Source organism: Prionailurus bengalensis, chromosome C1, assembly GCF_016509475.1.
Source record: "Prionailurus bengalensis isolate Pbe53 chromosome C1, Fcat_Pben_1.1_paternal_pri, whole genome shotgun sequence".
NCBI lineage: Eukaryota > Metazoa > Chordata > Mammalia > Carnivora > Felidae > Prionailurus > Prionailurus bengalensis.
Genome location: NC_057345.1, coordinates 149,784,807 through 149,811,267, shown reverse-complemented (window position 1 = coordinate 149,811,267; position 26,461 = coordinate 149,784,807). Strand labels below are relative to the sequence as shown.

Here is a 26,461-nt window from a genome sequence, read left to right as displayed (position 1 = left end):
GCAAACTCCAGGCTCTGAGCTCAGGCTCCCCTTTTTCCATTTCTAAAAACTAGAGAAAAACATTTTCAAATATTTAGAAGAATCACTTACAGTTCAGTCTTGATATGGTGCTCTAATATGGTAGCTGGTATCTACCAGTGGTTATTTAAATCTAAATTAAAAATAATTAAAATTAATTAAAATTTAAAAGTCAGTTGCTTAATCATAGTAACAATATTACAAGTGCTCAATAGTCACATTTGGCTGTGGCTAGGTATTGGACAGCACAGATACTGAACATTCCCATCATTGCAGAAAGTTCCATTGCACAGCACTGGATAAAGTATTCCATTGGTGGTGATGACATTTTTACCAGTTTCCTCAGTAGTTTCCTCGTATTTACAAGTATTTTGTCCTTACCTTCTAAAAAAAGGTATTATTATCAAAGCCTGTGGATTTTTTTTTTTTACTTATCAAATAATTTCCCTAATTAAAATAATGGTCAGGATTTGAAATAGCTAGATGATGGTAGAAACATGTTTAGATTTTTAAAAAAGTTTTTGGTAAACCTTAAAAATACATGCCAAAAGATGTGTAGTTGTGAATCTTTAGAAAGAGAATGATAGAAGCAGGCTTTCCATGTGTGTAGTCTAAGACTGCCAAAACTGAAACGGCCTACAAGTAGCATATGACTTGTGAGATTATTTTTCTTCTCTTGTTTTTTCTTTTTCTTTCCTTTTCTTTTCTTTTTTTTCTTTTTTTTTTTCTTTTTTTTTTTTCTTTTTTTTTGAGAGAGAGCGCATGTGTGCACACAGGGGAGGGTCAGAGGGAGAAGGGAAGATGTGGGGCTCAGTCTCACAACCCTGAGATCATTACCTGAGCTGAAATCGAGAGTCAGATGCTGAACCAAGTGAGCCACTCAGACTCCCCATGTGAAATTATTTTTCTTACGTAAATTTTAGAAATAATATTATAGGGGCACCTGAGGGACTCAGTCGGTTAAGCGTCCGACTTCAGCTCAGGTCATGATCTCGCAGTCTGTGAGTTCGAGCCCCGCGTTGGGTCCTGTGCTGGCAATTCGGAGCCTGGAGCCTGCTTTGGATTCTGTGTCTCCCTCTCTCTCTGCCCCTCCCCCACTCATGCTCTGTCTCTCTCACTCTCAAAAATGAATAAATGTTAAAAAAAAAAGAAATATTTTTTATTGTATAACCACACCTTGAAAAGAGCATAGAACACAGCAAAAACATTAAATATTTAATGACTATTGTTTAAGTGAATTTTAGAGTTAAGCAGCATATATTCCTATCTTCAGTTTGAGTGAAGGGAGAAAAAGTAAGTATTGTATCCATTTATTCCTTTGAATCTTTTCAATACGCTGGGTGGGGATAGGAATCCTTACTTTGTGTATGTTGAGACTTTTGTGGTGCTGTCAGGTGAAGGTTAAGACTTGAGTGTGTTAAAATCAATTATATAAGAAAGGCTGTGTTTTGGGGCAGAAGAAGAGGAAAAATAAAGACAGTTATATGCTAATTACTTGAAAAATGTTTAAATAATTGTATATCTTGACTTATCCCACAGTTTAACACTGGCAGGTGTTTTCTGGGGGTAAATTTGGTTGAGATTTTCTCTGCATATTTACTGGAATGGTGACTTGTGGAGAAAAAGCACATAACCAGTATATTAGTTGACTTATGTTTTCATAAAATTTAATATTACTTTTTATATATGAATATGCATTGAATATATTTCCTAGTTTCAAGATGATTTTAAAGAACTACCTTTCCTTGTAAAAGCCACTTAGGGTTTTTATGAGAAGCTTTAATGTTTGTCTGATTTTATCTGGTGTTATTTTAATTTCATGTACTTTTTTTTTTTTGCATTTGCAAGTACCCAGTAAAATGTATATATTTTTTTAAGACAATTTTTTTAATGTTTATTTATTTTTGAGAGAGAGAGAGATAGAGATAGAGTACAAGTTGGGGAGGGACAGAAAGAGAGGGGAGACACAGAATTCAAAGTAGGCTCTAGCTCTGAGCTGTTAGCTCAGAGCCTGATGTGGAGCTTGAACCCACAAACCATGAGATTATGACCTGAGCTGAGGTTGGATGCTCAACAGACTGAGCCACCCAGGCGCCCTCACTAGTTCTTTATAGATAGTCTTAATTACCTTGTATTTTTTCCCCCAAGAAATAAAAAATAAAATGGAACATTTATCTTTTATTCAATCACAAATATTGTTTGAATGTAACCTTAAAAAAACTTTAATACCTTTTTGAATTACAGAGTTTTATAGAAAGTATAATTGCTTCTTTCATAAGACTTTTTGTGTTGACACATTATCATCACAAGACTGGCTTGTTTTTGGTTTTGTTTGTTTAAAGTGGGGCTTGGACTCAGGACCCTGAGATTAAGAGTCAGTTGCTCTACTGACTGAGCCAGCCAGGCTCCCCATAAGACTGCTTTTTATATTGATTTAAGTTGAGAGCATAATGCTAGGAAGTAGCTCCTTGAAGGCAGGTCTTTGGATACAGAGGGTAATGTGTTTGTTGGCAGAATGGAATGGATGAAAGGTGTGAGATAAAAAAGGAACCAAGGGAAACTCAGTTCTGTGTGCTTGGACAAATCATGTATACTGTCTACCATCTATTTTCCATGAGTGTATAATAAAAAATATCTCTTTCCCACTACTTTGAAGGAATTGTTATGAGGATCTGATGAAATATTATATGAAGGCCCGTTACGAATATTAGAACACCATAACATTGTGTTATTTTTTAACATGAAACATTCAAAAGCTTGCCTGGGGCACCTGGGTGTCTCTGTCAATTAAGCGTCCAACTTTGGCTCAGGTCATGATGTCACATTTTGTGAGTTCAAGCCCCGTGTCAGGCTCTGTGCTGACAGCTCAGAGCCTGGAGCCTGGTTTGGATGCTGTGTCTCCTTCTCTCTCTGCCCCTCCCCTGCTCTTTCTCTCTCTCTGTCTCTCTCAAAAATAAATAAACATTAAAAAAAACTAAAAGCTTACCTGAAACCATGCCTTACTAACTGAGAAATTTCTAAAAGCTTTGATTTTACAGAGATAAGAAATCTAAGCTATCTACAGTTCAGGAAATAGTTTCACTTGTAACTTCCTTGGGATTTATAGTGTACAGTTCTTTCCCAATGATATTTTCAGTCTTTACTAGTTTTGTCACTCTTCATAAGGATGAGCATAAAGCTCTTTCTCCTATTAATTGATAATAAATTGATCACATTCTAGCCATAAAATGAACTGCTAATCTGATCATAGAGAAAAAGTTATCTATAAACAGTACCACTCTTTTGCTTGTAGTATATTTAACACACTGTGATTCTCTTCTTAGTAAATATTTGAAAACAAATAAAACTAACCCAAATGTCCTATAGGGTATTACTAATACGTTACATTATGGTAACCCTGGGGTGTTGCTGATTATAAACAGAACATAATTTACCATGCTATAATAAATAATGACCTATAAAAAAACTGCAAGTGCTTCATGCTTTATTTGTGCCATGCCAATTGTACTTTCCCTGACAACTTTAGATTAATGTAAATATGACTTATGGCATCAAGGAAGACAAAAATACTAAACTAACATTTTAGTTTCTGAAATTACGTACTCAAATATGATTCAGCTGAATGCTATTTCTGTTTTCCTATTGCAGATTTCTCAACAGTGATGTCACAAGATTGACCACATTGATCACAGTAAGACTAAAACAATAATTAAGCTTTTAAGGATGTTTTGTTTTCTCCAGAATAACACTTGAGTTGGAAATTATTTATAATTTTAAATTATTATTCTTTCATTCAACAGCCAATTGAATGTTTACATTTTCAATGAACCACATCTCATGCTTGTAGTTATTTAAATACTTTTAAAATATTGCTTTAAATGATTTAAAAACATTTAAAATGAAAACTACTTTTAATTTATACCTGAAATGTGCTCACTTCGGCAGCACATATACTAATTTATACCTGAAATTATGTGCCTAATTATATTAATGTATTTCAGTGTGAATCATAATCTGAACATCACCTTTTAACATTTTTTTTACTAAAAAATAGCAGAACATTTAAGGTGACTCCACATTAGGAAAAAAATTACAAAAATAAAGTTACTTGAGACTGTAATCACAAGACTGTGAAAACAGCCTTGAAAGGATTCTTAGGCTTGCTTAAATTTTTCATTGATATTTGAATGATTTATAGAGAGTCTTCCAAATATGGAGAGTTGTTGAAAACAGATCTCATAAGTAACTGACACTTTTCCTCTTTAATTTTAAACTGTTAATTTCTACTATATATAAGGAAATATGTTTCTTAATGAAAAAACTTTATCCAAGGCCATGATCCACATTATTGTAAAATTCTAAATAGTAAAATCTGAATTACAGTAATGAGATTTTATAGTATTTTTGAAAAATTCTTTTAAATGACAGAGAAATAAATTTAGAGTAAATCATTTATACAGTCTGCTTCTTTAATCCTGTTCTAATTGTTCACTAATTATAGAAGCAATAATTATCAGAAATGTAAATTCATGTGTAATCTTTGTGTTTATGTTTTAGCACTTATTTTGAAAACTGGTTTATTTTTTAAGGTTAACATTTTTCAGAGGCCAGGGAGAATTTTATTGTATTTTTAAAGACTTTATCATCATCGAGTATACAGATGTTCAGATGTTTATGGAATGTTCATTTATTTTCCTAGGGGATCAAGTTAGCTATCTCTGATTTGTAGCTCTTTCCTTGTTTGTTTTTTCTTAATCAGAACTTTATTATCCTAACTGAATAGTTTACAACAAGATATTAACATATTTCTGTAGTAACCTTCTGTTTATATCTAGTACTTTACAATCAAGGAGATTAACATTAGAATCAGATGAAAAAGGTTTTCAATTTGAAAATGCTGACTTTTACTGTACATTTTTAGGGTAATATTAAGAGAGTATGTAATTGCAGCTGTTCTAAATTCAGGAATTTCAGGAAAAGAGGTACTATCCAATATTATCAAATACTAAGTAAGTTAAAGACTAAGAAGTATTCATTTGAGATGTTCATAAGTGACTAATAAGAGGAACCCTTACTTTGTAATAATATCAGGACTTTGAGGCCTTCTCCAGCCCCTTGAGTCAAGAAAAGAGGGTACTGATTCAGGCTTAGGGGACTATGGACAGAGTAGTTCAAGTATTGACCATGGGGTAGAAATAAAGTGAGGCCGGGGAAGGGCTGATATGTTCAAAGAAAATGGAGAGGGTAAGGGACTAGTCAGAAGTAGATAAGCTGATGAAATCAGATGATAAAGTAATAGCTAAAAGAATAGAATATTGTGGTTAGGGAGGGGTATATTACAGATTGTTTCAGAGTTGAAGCTGTAATGAGTTTTTATATATTATATAGTATGCATCTTTTATACTTTTTTCCCCAGAGAATTTCTGTTTTTCCCATGTTGTAATTCACAGAAATGTCCAAATCTAATCTCCCATCTTCCTGGCCATCATCAATTCCCTTGAAGCCTATACATCTCAGTTTAATCTTACTAAAACACTGCTGTCTTTCATTTCTCTGCTTGAAGATGTTCAGTGACTTCCCTTTTCCTACAAGATCAACTCTAGATATTCTAACTTGGTATTTAAGCTCCCTCCTCAATTTGGCTCTAGCATATTTCCCAGCCAAATATCCTATTATTCAAGAAGAAGAATCCTACACTCTACCCTGTGTGGACTCTACTCCATGTTGAATATTCATTTTGGTTCCATACTTCCTTTTCCCCAGAATATTCCTTTTGTTTTTTTAATTTTATTTTTAAGTAATCGCTACACCCAACATGAGGCTTAAACTCACAGCCCTGAGATCAGGAGTTGCATGCTCTACCAACTGAGCCAGCCAGGTGCCCCTCCCTAGAATATTCTTTTCCTTTCAGGCTTTTAATTTTTTCTGATGATTTCAAACTTCTCTTCTAATGCCCTGTCCACATGTAATCATGTGTTCGAGGCCTTCCCTAATCATCCTAATTGAAAGTGATTCTCTCTCCTTAGTAGTTTGGTAATGCTTAATTTTTTATTCCTATGTTACTGATGATATATATTCTCTTGTATTTTACATATTTTAATACATTTATTCCAGCTGTGCTCACTAAATGAGTATTCAGCAAATGTTTGCCGGTAATCAAAAATGCCTAAGAAAGAGCTAAGTTAAATCGTATCTTTAGTTTTCCTATATTAAAATAGAAATAAGTATATTAATGCATGGATATCCAAAATTGAACCACAGGAAGCAAGGTGGATGGGAAAGAATGTAGATTTTAGAACTAGAAGGAGTTCAAGTACTGATGCAACTGTATACTAGGTATGTGACCTTCAGCAAATCAGCCTCCTTGTGCCTCAGTGTCTTCACCTCTAAAATGTGTTACATTTAAAAGGATTACTATGCAAAATGTAAATATAATGTTCATTAACTTTCCTCCCTCTTAACTTTATATATGTCTTCTTGACATTTAGATAAAGGTACATAAAATCAGCTGTAAAGATCAGGGATATACCCCAAACATCCGAATTTATCTTACATATTGTGGTCCTTTTTTTTTTTTTTTAACTTTTTAAAGCTTATTCATTTATTTTGAGAGAGACAGAGAGAGTGCGAGCAGGGGAGGGGCAGAGAGAGAGGGAAAGAGAGAGAATCCCAAACAGGCTTGGCACTGCCATCGCAGAGCCCGATACAGGGCTCGAACCCACGAAACCATGAGATCATGACCTGAGCCGAAACCCAAGAGTCAGATGCTCAACTGACTAAGCCACCCAGGTGCCCCAAGATGGTGGTCCTTTTTATCTGTAAGTAAAAAAAAGTTTTTTAAATATTTATTTTAAGAGAGAGAGAGAGCGCACACAGGGGAGGGGCAGAGAGAGAAGGAGGCAGAGAATCCCAAGCAGGCTGTGCACTGTCAGGGCAGAGCCTGATGCAGGGCTCAAACTCATGAACCGTGAGATAATGACCTGAGCTGAAATCAAGAGCCCGAGGTGTAACCAACTGAGCCACCCAGGAGCTCCTTGTCTATAAATTTCAATAAATGAATTTCTACTTTCTATGTTATATATATTTATAACTTAATTGACATATAAATTCCTGGGAGGAGGTTGATTAGATGTTTTGATATGATGTGGTTTTATTCAGGGAAAGAGAGTCAGACCTTACAGGATACCAACATCTTAAAAGGCCAGAATGGCTTTGAGAATGGTTCAGATTGTGCTACATTCCCCTTATACACAGTTGAGAAAACCAAGGTTCACAGAATTTGAAGGGAGATAATATACGAAATGGTAAAGAACATGAACTGAGGTCAGATAAACCTTTGTTTAAGTTTGCGCTCTGATACTTATATAGCTGTTGTGATCTTGAGACAATTACACACTCTTAAGATCTAGTTTTTTCCTCTCTAAAGCAGAGATAATATTTCTATCTCTAGGACTGTTGTGAATATTAAGTGACACAATGCTTAGGAAACATAGCACAGAAGCTGATACGTATTAGATTCTTTTGACCCCTCATCATAGACATCACCTGTGAAGTTACTTTACCAGAGTCACCTAGTGTAACATCTTGGCCTAAACTTGCTTTTGCTTTCTTCCACCATACTTCTTTAGTGTTCTGTTTTGTGATCACCATTACTTGATTAAAAAATATCTGTAAGCAGCATTTATAGGAAGTAAGATAAAATAACTCATATATTTTTTTCTTCTTGTAGCTTTCCAAATTCTCCCTCTTCTTTGGGAGTATTTATGCAATTTCACTTACATGCAGTTTTGTTCATATGTACTTTCACTAATACAGTGGCTTTATTTTACTTTTCACTTCACATTTTACTACATATTTTAATCTGTTACAAAGAAACTTTTAAAATAATTGAAATGGCCTTTTCTGTTTTTTATTAATATTCCTGTTTTTCCCTTGGTAATTTTATTGTAAATATTCCTTAAATTTTATAGAGACAAATATCTACTAATAGAAATGTTTCATTTAAAAATTAAAATTTAGAAGGAATTATTACATAATTTTTAGTGTACACACTGTTAGAAATATTGGTGGTAGATAGCAAATTTAAAATGTCAGATACCTATGACAGATAAGATAAAATGAAATACAGCAGTGATTGTTAGTTGTTCCCTAATGTTGATTCCCCTCCCCCTTTGCACTAATGTTTTCCCCAGAATATCAATACCTGGAATAAAAATATCTCCCAATTTCCCTTGCATCTTACTCATGTGACTAAGTCTTGGCTAGAGATAAGTAAACAGCAGTAATGTGTGCAACTTGCAAAAAATAGTCTTAAAGGAAGAGGTACATTCCCTCTTTTTCCCCCCTGTCCTCCTTGCTGGCTAAAATGTGGACATGATAATTGGAAGTGAGTGGAAACTACAAACTAAGAATAGGCAAAGCAAGGATGCCTGGTTGGCTCAGTCAGTTAAGCGTCCTACACTTGCTTTTGGCTCAAGTCATGATCTCACAGTTCGTGGGATTGAGCCCTGCGTCGGGCTCCGCACTGACAGTGTGGAACCTGCTTGGGATGCTCTCTCTCTCCCTCTTCCTGCCCCTCCCCCAATCTCTCTCTCTCTCTCTCTCTCTCTCTCTCTCTCTCTCTCTCTCAAAATAAATAACAAACAAAGAAACAAACAAACAAAGAATGGGCAAAGCAATAAGATAGAAAGTTTCTAATATGTTCAGTTGTCATTGTGTCTACACTAGCCTGTCTCCATCTGGGCTTCCTTGACATGACAGAGATATGCTTTTTTTTGTAAGCCACTGGTTTTGGATTTTCTGTCAGACATGGCCAAAACTAATCCTGACACACCAAAATAATTTGACAAAGTTCATGCCGTTTTTAAATGTCTTTGATTTGTTTATATTTTGTTTATTTTTATTGAATTCTGCTGCCTTGTTAAAAAATTTTTTAATGTTTATTTATTTTTGAGAGAGAGAGATAGAGAAACATAAAGTGTTAGTGGGGGAGGGGCAAAGAGAGGGAGACCCAGAATCTGAAGCATGCTCCAGGCTCCAAGCTGTCAGCACAGAGTGGGTCGTGGGGCTCGAACCCACGAACCATGTGATCATGACCTGAGCCAAAGTCAGACGTTTAACCAACTGAGCCACCCAAGCACCCCATTTTTGATAGCTTGATAGAAAATAGAATTATTCACTGTGTCTAGGAGACTAAAGAAACCTTTACAGAGAAGAGGATGACATAGGGCTAGATGTTTGAAGTATGAATTAGAAGAAAACACTAATTCCAAAAGATATATGCACCTGTGTTTAATGGAGCATTATTTACAATAGCCAAGATACAGAAGCAACCTAAGTGTCTATCAATAGATGAACGGTAGAGAAAATTGTGGCATATGTGTGTGCATGCACGTGTACACACACACACACACACACACACACACAACACACACACCACACACCACACTCCACTGGGCTATTATGCACCCATAAAAAGGATGAGATTGTGCCATTTGTGACAACATGGATAGACCTAGAGGGTATTATGCTAAGGCTGAGAAAGACAAGTACCATATGATTGCACTTATATGTAGAAAATACTCTCGAAACAAAACAAAACAAATGAAAAAACAAAAAGTAGATCAGACCTATGAATACAGAGAACAAACTGGTGGTTGCAGGTGGGGGGTTGGGGGCAGGGAATGAGCAAATGAGGGAAGCGTAGTGGGAGACATAGGCTTTCAATCATGGAATGACTAAATCACAGGAATAAGAGGCACAGTTTAGGAGTATAGCCAGTGATGTTATAATAGTGTCATATGGTGACAGGTGGTAGCTACACTTTGGTGCATAATGTATACACTTGTTGAATCGTTATGTTGTACACCTGAAACTAATGTAATATTTTGTGTCAACTATACTCAAAATAAAAAGGTTTTTTTTTAAGGAAGAGAATCCAGAAAGAGGAAATATGCATATATATTTGGAAAGGGCATATGTTCAGGGACATGCAAATATTTGGGTCCAATACTGTTGAAATGTAAAATTTGAGGAAGTAAATGAGCCTAAAGTTTAGATCTTGTAGGAATTTACTTACCAAGATGTTTGGTAAATGCTAGGTATCTAACAAAGATTTCTTTTAATATTAATCATTTAAAAAAATTTTTTTTCAACGTTTATTTATTTTTTGGGGACAGAGAGAGACCGAGCATGAACGGGGGAGGGGCAGAGAGAGAGGGAGACACAGAATCGGAAACAGGTTCCAGGCGCTGAGCCATCAGCCCAGAGCCCGACGCGGGGCTCGAACTCACGGACCGCGAGATCGTGACCTGGCTGAAGTCGGACGCTTAACCGACTGCGCCACCCAGGCGCCCCTTAATATTAATCATTTTAATATTATACATGGTTTTTCCAGGAAATATTTTAAGATGTTTTAAGTAATCTCTACACCCAACATGGGGCTCAAACTCACAACCCCAAGATCAAGAGTTTTATGCTCTACTGACTGAGTCAGCCAGGTACCCCTCCATTAAATGTTTTAAAGATAAATATATTTTATGTAAGTGTTGAAGAAGGAAGACCAAAACTAATATTTCTTTATTCACTGCTTTTTAAGATGGTAAGTGCTTTCTATTTGAGCCCTTAACAATTTTAGAAAACCTGTTATTACGTTTTACAGATAACTAAACTATGACTCAGAAAGGGCAAGAGTCTTTCCCAGTGTGATTTATTAGTTAAGTCATTGTTTGCAAAGTACAGAAATCAACCATTTCTAGAGCAAGTCTGGTATGTATTAAGTGACTTTTATTTTTCTACTTTTTTAATACCAAAAGTAGATGTATGTTTGGATAAAAGACTCCTCCCCCGAGATGCATCTCCTGCAAACTTGTACCATTATACCATTAATGGAGCTAAAAGCATGCATGATGTTCCCCATGTGAGTGACTGCAGGTATAAATGACACCATGCTGCAGAGACCCAAGTCAGCTTCTTTGAACAAGAGGAAGTGTGCAGTGTTACACACTCACTTGGTTTAAAGATCAGTTCTCACCTGAAAATTCTAAATGAGCTACTGCTTAATTTGCCTAAAAAAAGAAAAAGGCAGTAACTTAACATAGTCTAGAAGTAATCATGGAAGCATGAGAGAATATAAAAGAGTTTTCTGCTTTGGTTTGGTAATCAGTAGTGAGTATAGAACCTAGACTAGGTGAATGTTTTCTGAATGGAAGTGACTTGAAATTTAATCTTGTTAGTACATCATTCTCTTCGCTCACACTTTCTAGAACACCAGTGAAGACTTCCAAATGTTAGTCAAGGAGCAGATAAAATACAAATATAATCTTCAAAAACTTTTTAGATTTGAGAGAGGACTGTTGTTATAGACTGGATTGTGGAATTATCAAATTTGATTCTTATTACTTTTCTATACATATACAAATAAAAAACTGTAGAAGAGAAAAGATTTTGATAAAAATGGAAAATTCTTATTGTATATAGCATCAAAAAGGCACCTAGTTAGCATGTCAGGGATGTTAAGAAAACAGTTTAACTCATACAAATATTCCTGATGCTGTCCTTGTATGAATGCATTTTTCAAACGCATTTTAAATACATCAATAGGTATATTTCCATCATAACATAAAGTAGTGCAAGTAGTACTGCGTGCAAAGTATGCCATCTATTTTGTGAATAGCACATCTAATATTTATAATTTTATTCTCTGATTTGCTTTCCTCTCAGGAAAAACTACTCAACTTTTGTTCATACCACTCATGGTTTTTGTCTCTTTATTGTCCTGATTACTGAATATTTCTGGGTGTCTTTTTTCTTCTTCACTCTAGTTGTTTGATAGTTTTAGTGTCAAACCTACAGAAAGGACATTTGAGAAAACTTACACGTTTGGCAGTGATCTCAAATGTCACGGTTCCCCTCAAATGTTACCTCCTCCTTAAAACCTCTGGATCCATTTGCAGTTGGAATAATATCCCCATCATTTCTGCCTTTCTAGTATTTGTTACTTCTGTCACAGCATTGTTCTGCAGCACTACCTTGGACCTGAGTATGTAGATATATTTTCTGTGGAGAGAGAGAGAGTTTGCTACAATAATTTTCAAATGTTAATATAAAAGAAATTAACACAAGCATTTTTTTTTTTAATCACCTGGGATGCTTACCTTATAACCAATTACTACCAGTACTTTCAGGACTAGGACTGTCTTTAATTATGTCAGTCTAATGAGAAAAGAACAAAAATATATTTGACATGTGCAAGTGGTTTGTTTGTATCAAGTGAAGGCCAGATGACATCGGAGGGAACTAAATTAAAGCTTTGTAGCAGTTTGAGTAGAAAGAAATGGTGGGAATATTAAATCATTCAGGGAACACTAGATTATAAGATAGGCATGCCAAACTCAAATGTAACTAGAAAATAATGGGGAAGCAGCAGTCAGTACCATATTCCATCATGTTGAGTACAATGATTTTATTTTAGAAAAGACATCATATGATAACAGTTAGTTTTATAGTTCTTATGGGCACACTTTGTAAATTTGTTTTGGTACTATGTTGAATTAGATCTAGTAGCAAGAAGAGTTTATGCTTATTCATAGTTTTTGTTTTCTCTGTATTTCAGTAATATAAGATTTAGTTAATTTCAGTCTACCCGTGTGTTCAGAAAGCATTTTTTCTCCCTTTGTAAGGGTCTATACATAACTTAAGCTTCAGAAACATTCTTATAAAGCTCTTACCTGCCTTATGAGTTGTATGTTTGGCTATTTCACCTGTTAGACTGTAAAGTCCTTACCATCTGGTAAAGGCATCGATTTTTATTCATTCTTGCAGTTCCCTTAGAGTCTGTTAGAATGCTTTGCTTCCAGTAGTGGCACAGCAAAAATGTATTTAGTAAACTGTCCTATGCTAGTGTGTCTCTTAGTGTGATCATTTCAGATTGAACTGGAATGGATAAATATATAGAAAACATATGGAGACCATGCACTTTGACAATTTGAAAGTCATACAAGTTAGTAAATTCTTCTTTTTAAATTAAATATCCACTAGGATTTTGATCGCTTACCGTGTTGCATGAATTACTTTGATTTGACAAAGGATCTCTAGGGTAGTAGGGGGAGAATGAAAGATTACATGGCAGGTTAGAACTGAATGTGAAGATGTAACCAGCATGCTTCAGGGAATAAGATGATGCATCATTGCAAAAATGCAGTTTTATGTAGTTAGGGCAGCTTGAGAACATTGGTTTCCCAAGGAAGAGGAGACACAGGAGAATGGAATGGAAAGGGATATGGGAAAGCACCAAAGATGCCATCTTGTACTTTTGGGGTACTTCCTGAAGCCACAGTACCTAGGCAGTGTTCTCTTTAGCTTAGGTGGAATTAAAACTGGCATAAATTTTAAATCCTCTAGGGTAGTATAGTAAGTACATTTTCTACCTTTCTAATTCTCTTATAGTAGATTTTTGCATCATGTTGCCACAACATAGAGTTTAGTCATCTTACTAACATCTTAAGCATCTTCCCATTTTCTACTTAAATCGAATTACCTATTCCTAAATTTTAGAGCCTTTCAAAGTTAGCTTTGTTCTGTCTATGGAACTTTCCAACACACAGATTGTTTTCTATTCAGAACATTCTTATGACCAGAACATACAGTGATGATTTTTTCTGTGTGCCTTTTTCCATACATCATTTCCTTTGCTTGAAGTGTTGTTACCTCTCTTTATCCAATGCCAATTCATTCCAGGAGTGGTCTTCTAGTCTTTTATGACAACTCTGACCTTCACTGAGCTCCCTTTCCTCTCAACATTTTATCTTTATTTCCTGTCCACAGACTTCTCTTTTAAATTTTAGAACCCCTGTTTCCAGTTCCTTGCTATCCCACAGGCACCAAATTTAACATTTCTAAACTTGAACACATTCTCTTCCAATTTCCCCAAAACCTTTTCCTTTTTATATACTCCCTGTATTGGTCAGTGACATCAACATCCACTCAGCCACCCAAGCCAGAAATATTAGTTATTCTTAACTACTTCTTAAAAAAAATTTTTTTAATCTTTGTTTATTTTTGAGAGACAGAACATGAGCGGGGGGTGGGGGCAGAGAGAGAGGGAGACACAGAATGTGAAGCAGGCTCCAGGTTCTGAGCTGTCAGCACAGAGCCCGACATGGGGCTCGAACTCATGAAACATGGGATCATGACCTGAGCCAAACTTGAACGTTTAAACAACTGAGCCACCCAGGTACCCCTTTCTTCAAAAATTCTTATCTTGTTTAATATCAAATCCTATTGATTGTCTACAGGCAGTATGATAATAAGAGCCAATGTTTATGGAGTGTTTGCTGTGTTCCAGGTACTAATTTAAGAATTTGATATGTAATAACTCATTCAGTCTTCCTAACGACTTTATTTAGTATTCCTATTTTATGTAAGAAAGACATGTATTAGCTAACAATAGTACATACCACCACCATGAAGCTGTCCATCCAATTTAAAACAATAGGAAAAAACATTGAATATGATTAAGAAATAGTAAGGGCCGCATGACATATTAAGTGACATCAGGGAGATAAAATTAGAATAAGTTCACACTGGCAAGCTCTAAAAGACAAAATACCTATTTTCTTCAACTAAAATATTAATGGCTTGGGGATGTGGTGGGAGCAGTTACAGATTAACAGAGTTTGAAAGACATATCAGCCAATTCTAATGTATAGATTATATTTGAGTCCAAATTCAAACAAATAATTTAAAAATATTACAAGACAAAGAAATGTGTATACTGATTCAATATTTAATATTAAGGAATTATTGTTAGATAGTAGTGTTGGGCTGTTTTTTAAGCAAAAAGCATAAGTCTATCCCTAAAGACATAAGCATCTTTGTCAGAGGCTTGAAAAAAAGTGCTTTAACCAATCACTTTTTTTTAACTTGGCCTCTGAAAAAGGGGGTAATAAAATATTTAGTTCAATACCATTTATTAGAAATAAAATATAATTTTGTGATTAAAAAATTATTTTAGAGAGAGAGAGAGAGTGCAAGTGGTGGAGAGGGGCAGAGGGAGAGAGAAAGAAAATCTTAAGCAGGTTCCACACTCAACACGGAACCTGACACAGAGCTCCATCTCATGACTGTGAGATCATGACCTGAGCTGAAATCAAGAGTCAGACACTTAACCCACTGAGTCACCCAGGTGCCCCAATAATTTTGTTATTTCACTAATGCACAGTTCTACAGAAATTTCACTATTTTATCATGCTTTCTCAATATTCAGTATTTGTTTTACAAAAATATAGGTGGTTGAAAAAAATAAAAATGAATATTTCTAGAACTTCTATAAAAATGATGATGATGATGATGATGATGATAGTCAACATCTGAGTGCTTAATTATGTACCACGTACCCTTTTATGAGTTTACTGTTTTAACTTCTTTTATCCTCCTAACTTCATGAGGTAGGTATTGTTATTATCCTCATTTAATAGTTGGGAAACTGAGCTGTAGAGAGGTTAAACAATTTGCCCAGAGTTACATTGTTATTAGGCAGTGAAGTTCAGAGTTAAAGCCAAGGCAGTTTGACATGGAGCCTGTGTCTTTACTGTGCTACATTGTTTCTCTTTTTGCCATGGTGCTCTTAATATTTATATCCTTTATTTCATTTATTTGGGAATGTTTTAATTTCTCCTTCATTTTTAAAGTGTAGTTTTGCTAGATATAGAATCCTTGGTTGACAATTTTTTTTTAATTTTTAGTTTTTCTACCACTTCACATATATCATCTTACTGCCTCTGGCTTCTATACTTTCTGATGAGAAATTGGCTGTTAATTTTATTGAAGACTCCTTACAAATGACGAGATGCTTCTGTCTTGCTGCTTTCAAGATTCTATCTTGTCTTTGTCTTTTATCAGCTTGGCTGTGTGTCTCAGTGTGATTCTCTTTGTGTTTATCCTATTTGGAGTGCACTGAGCTTGTTAGATGTGTAGATTCATGTTTTTCCCCCCAAATTTGGGAAGTTTTCAAGCATATGTCTTCAAATATTTTTTCTGCCCTTTTTTCTCTTCTTCTTTTGAGACATCCATAATACATCTGTTCACTTCTCCATACTTTTTTTTTCTGTTCCTCAGACTAGATAATCTAAATTGACCTATCTTCAAGTCTGTTAGTTCCTTCTCATGTCTGCTCAGATTTGCTTTGAATCCCTCTAGTGACTTTAATTTCACTTCTTGTACTTTTTAGCTCCAGCATTTTTATTTAGTTCCTATTTATTTATTTATTTATTTATTTATTTTAAAAATGTTATTTATTTTTGAGAGAGGGTGAATGGGGGAAGGCAGAAAGAGAAGGAAACGGAGAGTCTCAAACAGGCCCTGTTAGCACAGAGCCCCAAGTGGGGCTTGAACTCACAAACCATGAGTTCATGACTTGAGCCGAAATCAAGAGTCCAGTGCTTAACCAACTGAGTCACCTGGGTTCCCCTACTTCCTCTTTATAATTTCTATGTCTTTATTGATATTTTGCTCATGTATTATTTTCCTGGTTTCTTCTTATTCTTTGTCCATGGTTTTCTTTAGCTCTTTGAGCATATTTAGGAGTATGTTGGGCTAGTTGACCTGCCCTGCAAGAAATGGTAAAAGGAATTCTTCAGGCTGAAATGAACAGACATAGACAGTAACTAAAAGCCATACAAAGCAGTATAAAACTCCAGTAAAGTTAACTACTGGGGTTCCTGGGTGGCTCAGTCGGTTAAGCATCAAACTTCAGCTCATGTCATCATCTTGTGGTTTGTGAGTTCAAGCCCTGTGTTGGGCTCTGTGCTGATAGCTCAGAGCCTGGAGTCTGCTTCAGATCCTGTGTCTCCCTCTCTATCTGCTCCTACCCCACTTGTGCTGTGTCTCTCAAAAATAAATAAATGTTAAAAAAATAAAAAGAAATAAATAAAAGGTAACTACATAGGTAAATAGGTAGGGAACATAGTGCTTTGAAGGAAAAAAAAAAAGGTCAGTGTAGCTAGAGTACAGAGAACAAGGATTATGGTTTGAGACTAACAACCAGAAGATAAAGGGCATTGTAGAATAAGATGAGGTGTTTTCCCCTTTACCTTAAGAGCAAAAAGAAATATTTGAAGTGTAAATTAAAGCTGAATTGTCAACAACCCAATATTAATTGAGGCTTACAGAGGTTGAACAAGTCACCTAAGATCGTACAGTGATCAAGAGGTACAACAAGTAACATAATCTAGGATTGCCTTGATCCAATACTTTGACTACTGCATTTCTTATAAATACAAATGTAAGAAATATTTAAGAAATTTATAAGCTTGTGGGGCGCCTGGGTGGCTCAGTCGGTTGGGCGTCCGACTTCGGCCCACGTCATGATCTCACGGTCCGTGGGTTTGAGCCCCGCGTCGGGCTCTCTGCTGACAGCTCAGAGCCTGGAGCCTGTTTCAGATTCTGTGTCTCCCTCTTTCTCTGACCCTCCCCTGTTCATGCTCTCTCTCTCTCTCTCTGTCTCAAAAATAAATAAATGTTAAAAAAATTTTTTAAAAAGAAATGTATAAGCTTGAGATTTCTGTGACCTGAAATTGTTCCTTGTTATTTCAATAGATGATAACAAAATGCTGACTATGTTTGGGGGATATGATTTTACTTGTTTCAGACGCAGTCATGGTTATATTATTTTTTTTAGCTTTGCTTGTGACCTGTTGCTTTTCAGTAAATAGGTGAACCCATGATGCTCAACAGTGACCATTAGAACAAACATATATTTGATCTGTTGCTATGATTTCTTCTATTTTCATCTCCAGCCCACTAACAGAGAGTTAACAAAGGCTGATTGTGTGCCAGACAGATTCCAAGTTTCATTTTATCTTAGTCTTACTGATAATAAGTAACTGTTCCAAGTTGACATAATTAGTAATTGGTGTAACTGGGATTCAAATTCATACTTCTCTAAAAACAATGATGTTTCTACTATAATGTATTGCTTCAGAAAATATTCCCTATGAAAGAATTGTGAGCCATTTATTCAGTCAATCAATGTATTATGTGCTTCACATTCAGTCACTCATTTATTCATTTATTTAACAAACATTTATGGAATATTGACTTACATGCTTCCCCCATCTAGCTATTGTAGATACTATGTAGATACTATGTCAGACAAATTTCCTAAAATTTACTTTTATTAAGTTTACTTTTCGGTAAGAGAGCAGAAGTAAATTAATACATAAAATATTTTGGGGGCGCCTGGGTGGATCAGTGGGTTAAGCATTGGACTTTGGCTCAGGACATGATCTTGCAGTTTGGGAGTCTGAGACTCTCATCGGGCTCTCTGCTGTCAGCCCAGAGCCCACTCTGGATCCTTTGTCCCACTGCCCCCTCTGGGCCCCTCGCCCACTTGTGCTTACTCACACACATGCTCTCTCTCTCTCTCTCTCTCTCTCAAAAATGAATAAACATTAAAAAATATTTTTAATAATTGATAAGATCTCCTAAGGAGAGTGAAAGGTAAGAAAAATATGATAGCATATATGGGGGCAGGGTAGAATTGAGGGCAGTATACATATAAAAGTTGGAGAAGGCCTCTGTGAGGAGGCAACGCTTGTATCGAGAAATGCATCACCAGAAGGAACCAGCTGTTCTGAGGAAATAGGAATCACAGTGCTGATGAGACTAGACCATTGCAAACTGTGGAGAAAGGGAAGGCATATGTCATCAAAACTAGTTAGAACTTCTTTCCAATGTGAAGAGAAGCCACTGGAAGTTTTTTTGGTTGGCGGTGGATTTTATTTTCCTTCATCTCATGTTTAATTTGAAAATGTTCCAAACTCAACTTTTCTCCTATTAGAGGCTTTTAAAGAGGAAGTCATGTATATATAGTACATTGGTGGCATTAAAGTAATAGTATAAATTCTTTGTGATTTTTATGAATTTATATTTTTGGAGGTATTCTGTTTTCTTATTCTTAAATTATATACTATTGCTATCATAGTTAAGAAGTTTCCATCATCTTAAAAGAAATTCATGGTGGGGCGCCTGGGTGGCGCAGTCGGTTAAGCGTCCGACTTCAGCCAGGTCACGATCTCGCGGTCCGTGAGTTCGAGCCCCGCGTCAGGCTCTGGGCTGATGGCTCAGAGCCTGGAGCCTGTTTCCAATTCTGTGTCTCCCTCTCTCTCTGCCCCTCCCCCGTTCATGCTCTGTCTCTCTCTGTCCCAAAAATAAATAATAAAAAAAAAAAAAAAAAAAAAAAAAAAAAAAAAGAAATTCATGGATATGCACTCTCAATAAACATTACATTGTGTCTTTTGAATTACTTAGTAAATTTATAAAGATGGGAAATATACTGATTGTATTCCCTTCTTTAGGAGTGTAAGATATAGTGAAGAAACAGACACACAAAGCAGTCATTATGGGTGTGATAGATGCCATGACAGAGGTATATATACCATGTTTTTTGAATATAGACAGGATGGTGTAATCCCTGGGGGTGGGAAAGGCCTCATCAAAATTTTTCATTCTACAAAGTTTTCCCATCTTGTTTTTGAAGCATAATAGGGGCTAGGTATTACTATTTGAAAACAGATGCATATGCTGCAAAAAATCTTTAGGATTTCCAGCTATATAGCAAAATAAATAAGTGGTACCTGACTTCGTATATATGAGAAAGTTGAATTTCTTTTCACAGTAGAGCGTGTAAAAACATTATGATGTTCTTTGTTACTGCTGCCCTTTTCCTGTTCTATTCTCTCTCACCCTTTATCCTCCAGTTTTGTAAGTGTACCTGAGGTGGGAATAAGATGAAATGCTAAAAGTTTTGAAGGAAGGCTTCATATTCATAGCAAATTTTGGGAGTTGTTTTTGAGGGGGGAGGTGTGATTGTAAAAAGGGACCTTACTTTTTTTTGAGCTGGTGATTTTGAGCATTTGCTGATGGCCCTGTACTGGGAGCTTAGATCTTTCACCCACTCAAAATCCCAGCTAGATGTATAACGTTTCCCACCATAATATTAAGCAGGCCCTCTTAGAAATAAACTGGCCAGAGTGCCATGGGATGAATGTCAGTACAATGGGAATGAGCAACATGTCTATAGCGAAAACTATGTGCTTTGTAAGTCTGTTGGTCAAGAATTAGAGGAAGGATTCTTAGAAAATTAAATTGTATGAAACCTAGGGAGATGCCTAAAGAGAAAGTACAAACTTAAAAACAAATGCAGAGTACCCGCATGCCAGGATATGAAGAGAAATGAAACCAGCACAGTGTGATTTAGAACATAAGTATACTGAGAGAATTGAAGGAACTGAAGGAGGCGGTGTTATTTCCTTCTTAGCAGTTAAATGTTCAATCAAAACAGACAGTGCGGTGTTGTACAGAGTGAATATAAAAAGAAAAGTTAAAAGAAAAATACAGCAGAACTTCAAGAAAGGGTAGCCAGCCTTTATCTAATAAAAAATGACCTTTAAAATTAATTGCAACAATTAATTCCCCCTGAAACCAGTATCTTCTTATAGAAGATGATTTTTAACATAGAAAAAACTTCATAAGACTGAGGGAAGACGACAATAGGTAGCTTGAACACATATAATATACTTAGCTTGCTGAGCATGGGTGGGCTAATTGCTGAAGGCCCACTAATTTGATAGAAAAATGCATTTTAAGAAAACATAAGCAAAGAAATAGGAGAGGGATGAATAGCAACAAAATTCTGGGATCTGGAAAGTGGACAGATGAGTAGTAACCAATTTAGCAGAGTGTGAGAACTGAATAATCAGCTAACAATGAGGAGAGCTGGAAAAAGTGCAGTTTATACTTTTGGAAACCTTGAACACTCAGAAATGGTCAGTTCTAGGAATCTCTGGAAGGGGCAGCAGTAGTGGTGGGGTACAGTTATAGATACAAGTGAATCTTTAAATACAGAGACTGTATGAAAATACAAAATGTTTATTAAACATTCATTAGACATAAAAAAGTCCGTTTAACCAGTTATATTCCTCAGATCTCCTGTACTTAACACAGTTGGGTGCCTCCTTTACTCACTAGAAGATTGGAGGTTTATTGTTTATCCTCTGGGGTAGATAAAACTGAGGGTCTTTGGACTTAGGTAAATGAAACACCTTTGTGGGCAAGGGTATTGTAACAAAATTGAGTTTGAGTAAAGGCTTATTATATACTGAGTATTGTGATCTCCTAGTCACCTTTGCTAACTTGGGTCTTAAAAACCTAAAGATAAAAACATCAAAGAGATTCTCAAGTGAAATGGCTTAACCAAGTCACCCTATAGTGAAATCCGCAGTTGATAAGCCTCATACAGCTTGACAGAGTTTCCACTTAAGGTTTTAATGTTCCATTCTGTGATTGGATAGGCAAGGGTCATCAGACATTTGAGGAAAGCCTGTGTTAGAAATGACAGAGACCTAAAAAAGATAAGTAGGAAAAAAATGAGATGAAACAGAAACTCTACAAGAGGAAGAAAAATTAAATAATTATTATAATGAATATTTTTAGAGAAGTAAGAGAAAACAATGTATCCATGTTGCAAGAGTTTGCTATAAAAAAATGAATGGGCAAAACCCAGAAAGCTCTCAAAAGTTAAAATATCAAATGAAAAGCTTACTTAGAAGGAATAGAGGATAACATTGAGGCCATCTCATAAAAAATAGATAAGAGGAAGTAGAAAACAGCAGAGACATCATTGTAGGACCAAGACAGAAGGTATAAGAACTTTGGCATTTTTAAAATGTTCTTAACCCTGGTGTACTTTTTCTCTTTTCTCCTTGGAAAAGAACTTAAGTCCTGTTTGCCCTTTAAAAAAAAAAACAAAACTTTTCTTTTTATTGAAGTGAAATTCATATGACATAAAACTAACCCATTTACAAGTGGACAAATTAGGGGTGCCTGGGTGGCTCAATCTGACATCGGCTCAGGTCATGATCTTGCAGTTCACGAGTTCGAGCCCCACATCAGTCTCTGCTGCAGTTCGGAGCCTGGAGCCTGCTTCAGATTCTGTCTCTCTCTCTTTCTCTGCCCCTTCTCTGCTTGTGCTCTCTCTCTTTCTCAAAAATAAAAAATAAAAAATAAATTTAAAAACGTGAACAATTTAGTGCATTCACCATGTTGTATCCTGTCTATGAATTCACCTATTTTGAAGATGTAAGATAGAATAATACATATATGAAGCCTTTGGTTTCTGGCTCTGTTCACTTGCCTTGAAGGTTCATCTACCTTGTAGTAGATATCAGTTTTGATTGTTATTTGTATCTGAATAATATTTTATTGTATGTGTATAGCACAATTTTTCTGTCTGTTTATTGATGGAGTTTTGGGTTGTTATCACTTTTTTGAGTACTGTGAGTCATGCTGCTGTGAACACATGCATAATATACTTGCACTTGAGTGCCTCTTTTCAGTTCTTTTGAGTATATATCTAGGAATGGAATTGCCTGGTTAGATGTTAATTCTTTGTTTAACTGTTAGAAAATCCACCAAATCGTTTCCCCCCAGCTTTCTTCCCAGCAATGTATGAGATTTCCAATTTCTTCATTTCCTTGTCAATATTTGTAATTTTTAGTATTTATTTATATAGTATTACAACTATACTAGTGGGTGTGAAGTGGTTTTGATTTGCCTCATTGTGGTTTTGATTTGCATTTTACACATTGCTAATGATTTTGAGTGTCTTTTCAAGTGGTTATTGGCTATATATATATATATCTATATATATCTTCTTTGGACGTTTATTCAAATCCTTTGTCCATTTTTTAATTGGGTTGTTGTCTTTGTGTTGTTGTGTCTTTGTGAGTTGTAAGATTTCTTTATCTATTTTGGATATTAGACTGTTACAGTTATGTGATTTGCAAATATTTTCTCCTCTTCTGTAGATTTTTTTCACCTTTTAAAAAAAATATTTAAATTTTTTTGGAGAGAGAGAGAGACACAGAATCTGAAGCAGGTTCCAGGCTCTGAGCTGCCAATACAGAGTTGTCAATACAGGCTCGAACTTACAAACCATGAGATCGTGACCTGAGCTGAAGTCGGATAACTGATCAGCTGAGCCACCCAGGTGCCCTATCTTTTCACGTTCTTAATAATATTTGATTTATCTCCCAGATTTTAATTCTTTAAAATCCAGTTTACCTATTTTTTTTCTTTTTTGTTTGTGCTTTTGGTATCATATTTAAGAATCCACTGCCAGATCCAAGTTTGTGAAGATTTACCGCTATGTTTCTTCTAAGATTTTTTTTTATTATTTCACTTATGTTTAGATCATTAGCCCATTTTTTATACAATTTTACTTTTAAATATCTCTACATCCAACAGCGGGGGCTCAATCTCAAAACCAAGAGTCACATGTTCTACCAACTGAGCCAGCCAGGGTCCCCAATCTATTTTGAATTAATTTTCATATATATTATGAGATAGGGGTCCAACCTAATTTTTTTGCGTATAGATATCCAGTTTTCCCAGCACCATTTGTTGAAGAGACTCTTCTTCCTCTCACTGAATGGTCTTGATGTTGTTGTCAAATATCAGTTGGCCGTAGATATTTGTATTTACTCAATATGTGTACTTTTAGTTTTATGCCATTGGGTCTATATGTTTGTCCTCACACCAGTGCCACACTGTTTGATTGCTGTAGCTTTGTAATAAGTTTGAAATTGGGAAATGTGAGTCCTTCAACTTTGTTCTTCTTTCATAATATTACTTTGGTTATTTGCGGCCACTTGCAATTCCACATAAATTTGAGGATTAACTTTTCTATTTCTGTAAGAAAAAAAAGGTTGTTGGAATACTGGTAGTAATTGCATTGAATCTGTACATCACTTTGGGTAGTGTTGCTATCCTAAAAATACTAAATCTTAAAATCAAGCATCGGATGCCTTTCCATTTATTCAGGTCATCTTTCATTTTTTTTAAAGCCATGTTTTGTAGTTTTCAGTGTGGAAGTCTTTCACCTCCTTCATTAAATTTATTCCTAGGCATTTTGTTCTTTTGGATGCTATTGTAAATGCTTTCTTAATTTCTTTTTTGGATTGTTCATTGTTGGTCTATAGAACCCAGCTGATTGTGTGTGTGTGTGTGTGTGTGTGTGTGTGTGTGTGTGTGTATGCATGCACGCATGTTTGTGTGTGTTCATCTTGTACTCTGTAAAATTTTGCTGAGTTTGTTTATTAGTGCGAGTAGTTTTTTTTTTCTTATCTTTGGGGTATTCTGTCTTTGGGAACATGTCATCTGCAAATAGCGACAGTTTTACCTTTCCAATTTGGGTGTCTATTCCTTCCTCCCTTCCTCTCTTCCTCCCTTTCTTTCTTCCTTTCTTTTTTTTTTTTTTTTCCTAATTATTCTGGCTAGAACTTCCAGTTGTGAAAGCAGTCACTCTTGTCTTCTTCCTGATCTTAGGGGGAAGGCTTTTGGTCTTTTATCATTTAGTTTGATATGAAAAACAGGATATGAAGTGGCCTCTGTGCTGACGCCCCCACCTAAAAGACATCTTTTTTTTTAATATAAAATATGCCACGCTAACCATTTCTAATTGTAAATTCAGTAGTGTTAAATATATTCACATTGTTTGTGCAACCAGTTTCCAGAACTTTTTCATTTTGCAGAACTGAAACTCTGTACCCACTAAAGAAGTTTCCATTTCCTCCTCCCTGCATTCCTTGGCAACCACCATTCTACTTGCTGTTTCCGTGTTTTGACTACTCAAAATACCTAATATAAGTGGGATTATACAATATTTTCGTTTTGCTGAATTATCACTTTATGCCCTTATGTATGGCATAAGAAAGTGGTCCAGTTTCATTCTTCTGCATGTTACTGTCCAGTTCACCCAGCACCATTTGCTAAAGAGACTGTCTTTTTTCCATTGGATATTCTTTCCTGCTTTGTCAAAGATTAGTTGGCACTTGTTTGTAGGTCCGCTTCTGGGTTCTCTGTTCTGTTCCATTGATCTAGGTGTCTGTTTTTGTGCCAGTACCATACTGTCTTGATGATTGCAGCTTTGTAATATAGGTTAAAGCCCAGGATTTTAGTGCTTCCAGCTTTGGTTATCTTTTTCAACATTGCTTTGGCTATTTGGGGTCTTTTGTGGTTCCATACAAATTTTATGACTATTTGTTCTAGCTCTGTGAAGAATGCTGATGATATTTTTGATAGGGATTGCATTGAATGTGTAGATTTCTTTGGATAGTATAGACATTTTTACAATATTTGCTGGTATGTTTCTCCATTTCTTTGTCTCTTCTTCAGTTTCTTTCATAAGCTTTCTATAGTTTTGAGCATACAGATCTTTTACCTCTTTGGTTAGGTTTATTCCTAGGTATTTTATGGTTCTTGGTGCAGTTGTAAATGCGATCAATTCCTTGATTTCTCTTTTTTCTGTTTCATTATTGATGTACAGAAATGCAACCAATTTCTGTACATTGATTTTATATCCTGCGATGTTGCTGAATTCACATATCAGTTTTAGCAGTTATTTGGTGGAGTCTTTCAGGTTTTCCATGTAGAATATCATGTCTTCTGCAAAGAGTGAAAGTTTAACTTCTTCTTTGCCAGTTTGGATGTTTTTTATTTTGTTTTGTTGTCTGATTGCTGAGGCTAGGGCTTCCAGTACTATGTTGAATAATAGTTATGAGAGTGGCCATCCCTGTCGTGTTCCTGACCTTAGGGGGAAAGCTGTCAGTGTTTTCCCCACTGAGGATGATATTAGCTGTGGGCCTTTCATGTATGACTTTTATGATGTTGAGGTATGTTCCTTCTATTCCTACTTTCCTGAGGGTTTTTTTAAAATTAAGAAATGATGCTATATTTTGTCAAGTGCTTTTTCTGCATCTATTGAAAGGATCATATGGTTCTTATCCTTTCTTTTGTTAACGTGGTGTATCACATTGATTGATTTGCAAATATCAGGAGCCCAGGAATAAACCCCACTTGATCATGGTGAAGAATTCTTTTAATGTATTGTTGAATTCAGTTTGCTTGTATCTTGTTGAGAATTTTTGCATCTGTGTTCATCAAGGATATTGGCTTGTAGTTCTGCTTTTTAGTGGATTCTATGTCTGGTTTTGGAGTCAAGGTAACGCTGGCTTTGTAGAATGAGTTTGGAAGCTTTCTTTCCATTTCTATTTTTTGCAACAGTTTGAGAATAATAGGTATTAACTCTGCTTTAAATGTCTGGTAGAATTGCCCTGGGAAGCCATCTGGCCTAGGACTCTTATTTGTTGAGAGATTTTTGATAACCGATTCAATTTCTTTCCTGGTTATGGTCCTGTTCAAATTTTCTGTTTCTTCCTGTTTGAGTTTTGGTAGTGTGTGAGTGTCTCATTGTTTTTAATCCATTTGCTTTGTCTTATTTTAAGCATTTTATTGTGGTTATTTTTGAATACTGAATATTGGACTTACTAGGCAAAATAAAGAAGGTTTATTTTTAGTCTTCATACCCTTCAAGTAAAATAAAGAT

At 35.6% G+C, this 26,461-nt stretch overlaps 1 protein-coding gene across 30 annotated transcripts in view; it reads left to right on the top strand.

Annotated features, from left to right (window-relative positions):
- BAZ2B (bromodomain adjacent to zinc finger domain 2B) overlaps positions 1-26,461 on the top strand; it is a 326,925-nt gene that overhangs the window by 81,478 nt on the left and 218,986 nt on the right. For all 30 annotated transcript variants that reach the window (XM_043576805.1, XM_043576798.1, XM_043576832.1 and 27 more), the window contains exon 2: positions 3,667-3,709. The gene's annotated coding sequence lies outside the window, so the exon portion shown is untranslated. The remainder of the gene's footprint in view (positions 1-3,666; positions 3,710-26,461) is intronic.